The following is a 7,368-nucleotide window of genomic DNA, read 5'->3' as shown; positions in this document are numbered from 1 at the left end:
GACTCTGAATCTGTATTCCACTCTCACCTCTGCAAAGATCTCTTCGTATCTAAGGGTCAAGGTGATCCTCCACTACAGTTAGTCCCTGCACAATTGCTCATTGGAGCTAGTCAACACTGTCCACTCCAGGACAAGACTTGTTCATCGTATGAGAACTGCTTTAAATTTTGGATAGGTTGATCGTGCTGCATCTCTGTGAAAGAACTCGAGTCTAATTCACATCTCGAGAGTCGGAGCCAAACACTATCTGCTCCTTTTTCTTGACTGAGTGACCCCATCCAGCATGGAAAATTACAGGGGCAATATAGTGCAATCAGTCCTCTTGTCTGCTCCAGCATGAAGGATGGAGATTTGGCCTTGAATGAAGAAACCCATCACACCTTGTAGTGGTAAGATTTGTGCCGGGATGAAAGCTCAGGGATGTTGAAAGGGTTGTTTTTCTCCCTTTTGCTCCAGACAGTTAATTAGCATTCAAACCATCTATGGTGTATCATGTCTTCCTGTGAATAAAACAAAGAACGCCAGACAAATCAAATCCTGATATATTGAAGTGAGCCCAGTTTAATATCAAATACAAAATGAGACCATCCTGCTGATAAGAGCATAAATAGTGACTGTATTTGGAAAAGAGGAGGGTTCAACAGGCCATTGATTGTCACCAAACACTGACTTTAAGTGGTTGATCTAGCTCTGCTATATTGCAGCCCTGTTGCCGGAATAAAATGTATGTTTCTTCAAAACACGGATACGTTAAATTTGTATGTTTCGCGTGAATCATATCAACATCTCTACAGTACGTGTCGTATCAATCAGATTACATATATGGGCTGACTTCCATCTCAGGAGCAGGAGGGGAGGGTGGTAGCATGATGGCTAGATGTAGTTGTGCCAAGCAAGAGACCGCGGTTTGAGATGCTGTTTCAACATTTGTACATGTGAAACCACTGGATATTTTTAACAAGATCTCAGGACAATTTGCAGCCAAAAACCAGGTATTTTTGACGGGACAACGGAACAATTTCGTACCTGAACCTAACCAGATCATAAACGGAGCATTTTTTGCGGCATAGAATTGAAAACTGAACCTAAAGAAACTTAGTTTCATCATATCCACTGTTTGCAGAAACACACATTGCCAGCATGTATTCTAATGACTTGGTTGCAGCAATATTGAATGTGGACTGGGGAGTTTGTTCCCTCTTGAGGCACTTGGCTAACATCTCAGTAACCTTGTTGCCTCTCCTGTACCATATGTGAAGCCTTCAGTGTGAAACAATAATTAGGGAATGTAAATCGAAAGGTTGTGAGTAATATTTAATGCTGCTTGTGAATTATTCCTTATCAATTGTCAAGGAGAATTATAGGTTGATGGCAAAACGCTGCTATCTGACTTCAATGACTGGTTGCTGTCTAAAATCGACATGAGTTCTCTTCAGGCACAGGCTGGTTAAGGGGAAGTGCTCAGTCTCAGACAGCAGATACACATAAACTGGCAGGCTCAGTATCTCTAATCATTACTGTGTGAGATTTCCCACTGGGTTCTCCGGCCCTAATACTCACGGTCATTGACAGCACATAACAGGATAATTTGTTTACCTCCCCCTTTGGAAGCATGTGAACGTGACCCAGTCAGTTCTCTCATTGCTTAGCTGTTGATGGACGTGAAAAAGATTTAGCCCATCTCGATCTTTCTGCCTGCCTGTAGTAGCCACAGAAATTCAATAAGTGTTATCTGCAGAGGTTTTGAATGCTAATCCACGACCCACCGCGTATGTGAAAATTGGTCCCGATGATTATTGTTTTATAATTAATCACTGTTGTACATAAAAGCAACACATCTTCTTTTGTTCCTTTTGCCTGGAGAGTCAGTTTCCTGGTTCCAAATTAGATTCCGCTCTGGAATAAAAAAACATCTTGTTAAGCCAAGAACTAATCTTTCAAAGAAACTGGCTTCCCGATGTAGAGGGAAGAGGCCAGAAAATCAGCAAAGAACATTTGTAATGCTGGTGGTGGTTTGCCCTATATTGCAAAGACAAACCTGTGTGTGGATAAAAGCAATTTGTAAAACCTTGGACCAAGTACTGCAGTTCAGTGGCTGGAATTTTAAAATGCACATCAACAATTTCTAACTTAATTCTACCTGAAAAACAGCTTCACACTGTTTTTGATACTGATGCAGTTTTGTATCCTCTCTAAATGTGTTATTCTTGCTCATATTCATAACATGAATTGGTCTCGTGGAGATTAAACACCTACACTCACGAATGGAGTGCAGCCTGTAAGCTTGCTCACATTGAAGTGCACTGCTACGCTCATGACATGAATATCTGCACACTCTGCAGACACTACCTAAATCTCCTGCTGCTATTAGCATGCTTGGCTGCCAACAGTCCAATCATGCTGCAGAGCAGAGATTTGTGTTTTAGCTACCTGCCCGGCAGCTGCTCCAGGTGTCGAATCACCTTCAGGCCACAAATGCACTTTGAAAGCAGGAATTTTGTGATGTGTGACCACAGCTGGTTTATTTTCTCTCCACTGTGAAGCCAGGGGACCGATGCATCAGTTCAACAACCCAAAGTACTTGCTGCTTGTGCTAACATGTTTATTCTTGGCTCTGTGGCGCTGGTGTGCTTAAGCGATGGCTGTTATCAGCAAGATGGAAGTGCTTGTAGCTAAGCATTTCAATGCTAATGCTCTTCACAGTGTTAATGAACTTTGCTTGGTTCTTTAGCGCCTCCTGGTAGGAATAAGGAAAGTTTTCTTAGTTTTTTTTTTTTTTTATTAAACTTTTGTGACACTGATAATGAAGTACAGGATTATACTGTTCATCTTTTTGTCTATTTTAGACGTTTTTGGACGTATCATTCCAGGAAGAAAGTAATACATGGGTATAGTAAGTCGTATGTTGGTATACACAATAGCACATCTGGAATTAGAACATCTGGTAATGCTATTTTAACTGTTTTGGAGACTGTGATGCAATATGAAGTCTCTAGCAGAGGATAATATTGTATACTGGCTAAGGAGATGTTGTCTTATACATGATTACTTTCCTGTTCTAGCTACATACAAGTCATTAAGGATTTTGCCACGTAATGGCAATTACATTCACATCTGCGCACATTTCCTGTTCTATGGTCTGTGCTATTGCTACGCTCGGTTGCTCAAATGACCAAATTAAGCTTGCATACCCATGTGCTAATCGCCATCAGACTTAACAGGCTGCATAATGTTTCATAAAAAGATATGATACGCTCCAACCCATGAATTTGTGATTTTGATGTGTGATAAATAGCATATAGGTTTGATTGTAAGTCAGTAGAAGATGTATAGCCACCACTGTAGCAGGGGGATAGCCAAACGCAGACATACTGCAGTAGATTCCACATAATGGTCGTCAGACTCTGCATCTAATGTGGTTCGGCGGCAAAAGTTATAATTGTCACTCCCCAATCAATGCTGTGCTGAACGAGGTCAGAGCATACTGTAGATCAACGCCGTACACATTCAAATAATAACCTGTTCCATGTCATCAGATCACTGATCACATTAGTGCACACGTTTAACTTTTGCTATACATTGTTTTTATTGACAGAAACTTTTCTGCGTGGATCGGAAACTTTAAAGTAATGACTGAAACTTTGGCGCCGCTTATTAAAGTGTAGAGGAGCAGTTGGGCTTCTGGATGTTATGTTCATTAGTACATGAAAACTGAAAGTCACATCAGTAGTCTCTTTTTGAAGATTTTATGTCAAGGCCACTTTTTCAAGTTAAATTCCAGCTGAGTGGAGTCCTTTTTTAAATGTCCAGTATGTACATCCCCACTGTTTTAAAATCATTTCGCTCAAAAGCAGCAGAATGTAATTGGCTTCATCACTTTATTCCCATCTAATGAAGGCTAGTGTTTGCCAGCTACGGCAGACTTTTTTTTCCCAGGCCTCCGATGGAACGTGTCGGAGGGGAGTCTCAAAGGAGACGGACACAATGGCGACCTGAATGTCACTGGCATGTTTGAGCGGCTCTCATTTGTGAACGTCTGTCCGCGGGCCAGAGAAAACACTCTGCCCTCTAGAAGGATGAGTTTGTCACACAGTGTCATTTTTAAATTGGACTCCATCTCTCTCTGCTCAGTTTTGGACCTCATACGAGCTTCATTAGCATTTGCAGGAACTGCGAGACATTTACCACCATGGATTGTGACAGATTTCACAAGCTCAATTTTACTGTTGCCCTAGGGGGGGAAGAGGCAGTGCTCACCATCTGTTGATTGTGACTGTACCCGGCCCCTCCATGAGAGGCTGCATTTCGGCCATTGGTTATAGTCTTATGACAAGTGTGGTGTATGTACAAACGGAAACGAAAACTTTAATGGAAGTGTGATTGTCTTGGAAGCTGAGGTATTTCTTCGGCTCATAGATAAATTCAACAGTTTTAGATGTCAAAATTGGTTTAAAAAGTCTTTAGTTTTTCACAATTTGTTGGTATCAAACTTTGATATTCAGATCAGCTTCAGTCCTCACTGAATTGTTTGAACTGAACTCCATTTCACATTGCTCTCCAAAACTTTTTATGATAATATTTTATTCCTGGAACATTGGCAGACGAGTAAAGACATTCGATTTCAGTGAAATGGCTGTTGGAGGGGGAAAAAGTTGTTGAGGGCAACGTTAGCTGTAGACTGATTATAGGGAAAAATGCCTTGATCTGTTGGCCACAAAAATGCCACAGCTTGGCTGTAATACCGCGCTGATTGTGGATGGAGTTTTGATGCAGGTGGTGATGATTTGGTGTTGAGGTTCAACTGATTTTTCTTTTTCTTTTTTAAAGGTAAAAAAATAGGTAAAAAGCTCAGAAATGAATGATGGCTCTTGTGGGTAATAGGAGTAATAAGAGTTTGCTTGATTTGATGATATTTTGATGGGATCACAGATGGAGATTAGAAAATATATAAATGGATTAAGTGATTCATGGAAGATTATTCTTCATAAGAGAACTTTGACTAAGTTTAGATAAAATATTCAGCCACATCACTGTTTTACATTGCTGGAGGGCTCAACTCTGTTAGTTACCTCACATGAAAAGTTTGTTCCACTGCTAATTGGCTTTCAGTTTGCCTGTGTGGCTGCTTTTGTGTGATTCTGTTATTCATAAATGCAGCTCACAAGCTAGCACTTTGAATAAGCAGCACCAAGTCATATTTGTGCTACTGGCAGGGCACCATAGTCTCTTGAGACCTCAAGTATTTCTGATTATGTTGTAATAAAATGAGATGGAGGCTCCGTGCAGCAGGTCGCACAGATGAGGAGCTGCACTGAGCAGATGTGCTTCTACATGATTTTCTTTAGTCCCCTATAAAAGTAGAAGAAATGGAACTTCAAATATTCATGAGGAGAGCTTAACTGAAAAGCTTTCTGCATATCCCACAAAGTAAACTTGTGAATGAGCCAAAAACAGCATGTCCTTTTAAACAAGAACTGTGCCATGGTTTGGCTCAGGTTTTACGACGATCATATGAAAAACACCTTTGTAGTGTTAATATGTTTGACTTCTTTTTGTACGATGTGCTCTTTTCTTGTGGTTGGTATTGGCGTAAATGTTAGTTTGTTCAGTCAAAAAGTCAGCTCATTGTACTGTCAATAGGCTGAGGGACCTGTGGATGTGATAAGTATGGTTGGTAGTCGGATGCTGTTTGTATATGCACCTCATGTTAGCATAGTTCATTTAGAAAGACTCTGGCCTACTTCTATTTTAGTGGTAGCCGTGTTTAAACTTCTCACCTCATTCACAAGCAAAGGATTGTGTCGTCATCGCCATGTAAATGCTGATTCAGTCTCAGCTAAAGTCGGTGTGTGTGAATTAATACTGTGAAAATCACCAAAAATGAGTTACCTACTTTATATGTGCTAATGGAGAGGGAACATCAGTGTTGTTGTCAGGGGCAGAGGCTTTAGAAGGCTATTCCTTCCCTAAATCTACTGCTTTAGTTTATTCATACATATACTGTATAGTGATGTGCAGAACGCAATATCTGCAGGATAATCCACCGATTGAGTGGCCTGATCATAAAAAGTTTCATTCTGATTAATAGCCGATAGGTAGCTTGCAAAATAATACATCCTTAATGAGGAAAATGTTAATTACATTACCTACAGCGATCTTTTTTAGTTACATCAAACACAGCTGGAAATTGTCCCGAGGTCTCCTTTAAAAATATTGAGTGCTTTCACACTCAATATTTAGTTATTGAAACGCAGTCTCGAACTTTGGTCATTGGCCCTGTAACCTTCTGGCTGTAACCCCACCACCATCCATTCCACCACCTGATATGAAAGTCAGGTCATAAACATGTATTGTGAATGTGATGTGACGTGTGGCATGATATGGTAATTGGCCTATGACATGTACAAATGTGAACATATCAATGGTTCTCTGCCAACATGTACCAACCCTGTGCTACAATGGTATAAAAGAAAAAGTGTAATTTTTTTTAAAAATCATTAAGGGTTATCAAGTTATCGACCACCCACCAACAAATTGCAACAACACTGATAAATCTCTGCCATGTTTTATATAGGCTTGTAATTGAAACAAATAATAAAGCCATATATTCACACTAGAAATGAGTAAGCTACTTAATTAGACATCCAACAGAAATAGAAGTAATGCATCACAAATGCAATTACTTTAATAGTTGTGTTCTGTCATTTAGCTTAACAAAATGCTTTGTGATGTTGACTGCTTGCTTGTACTGGAGCACCGTCCTCCATCGCTGAGCAGCTGAATTAGCAGCAACTTTTTTTTTTTTTTACCAAATTACAATTACAAGTGACTTATGAAAGCTTAAAATCCCAGAACCCAAAGTAATAACTCATAATAGCTATTGATCAACAACCCTATCAAAGCTCTGCTGATGTATCGTGGCCATTTGTGCAGCAGGTATGTTAGGCAGTAGATGATTATCTGCAGGTAAGTGAGAGTGACAGTAAATGATTATCACCTTCAGTGATGAAACAATCTTTCGCACTAAGTGTGGCTGGCAACAGCAGATGAAGTGCCATGGTTGTGATGAGCGCTATCACCAAAGCTTTCTCCTCTGGGGCTTGACAAACACGATATTTGCGACAAGTCCTCTGACAATCAGGACAAGGCTGTTTCCAAACCTGCTGCATGTTTTTCTTTTATGAGAGCTGTGAGAGAAGGAGCAGGTCCAGACTGCTGATGCAGGTGATGTGAGCTCTTTCTCCACACCTCCTATTTCAAGGCTTCCAGCTTCCAGCATGGTGCCATTAATCAAGCTCCAGAAGTTAAGTGTTACCGGAGACGTAGCGTGTTATAAATTGCAGGGGAAATGCATAATTAGTCATCAAC

The sequence above is a fragment of the Pagrus pagrus genome, assembly GCF_965226575.1.
Source record: "Pagrus pagrus genome assembly, chromosome: 15".
Lineage (NCBI taxonomy): Eukaryota > Metazoa > Chordata > Actinopteri > Spariformes > Sparidae > Pagrus > Pagrus pagrus.
Note: the sequence above shows the minus strand (reverse complement) of the source record.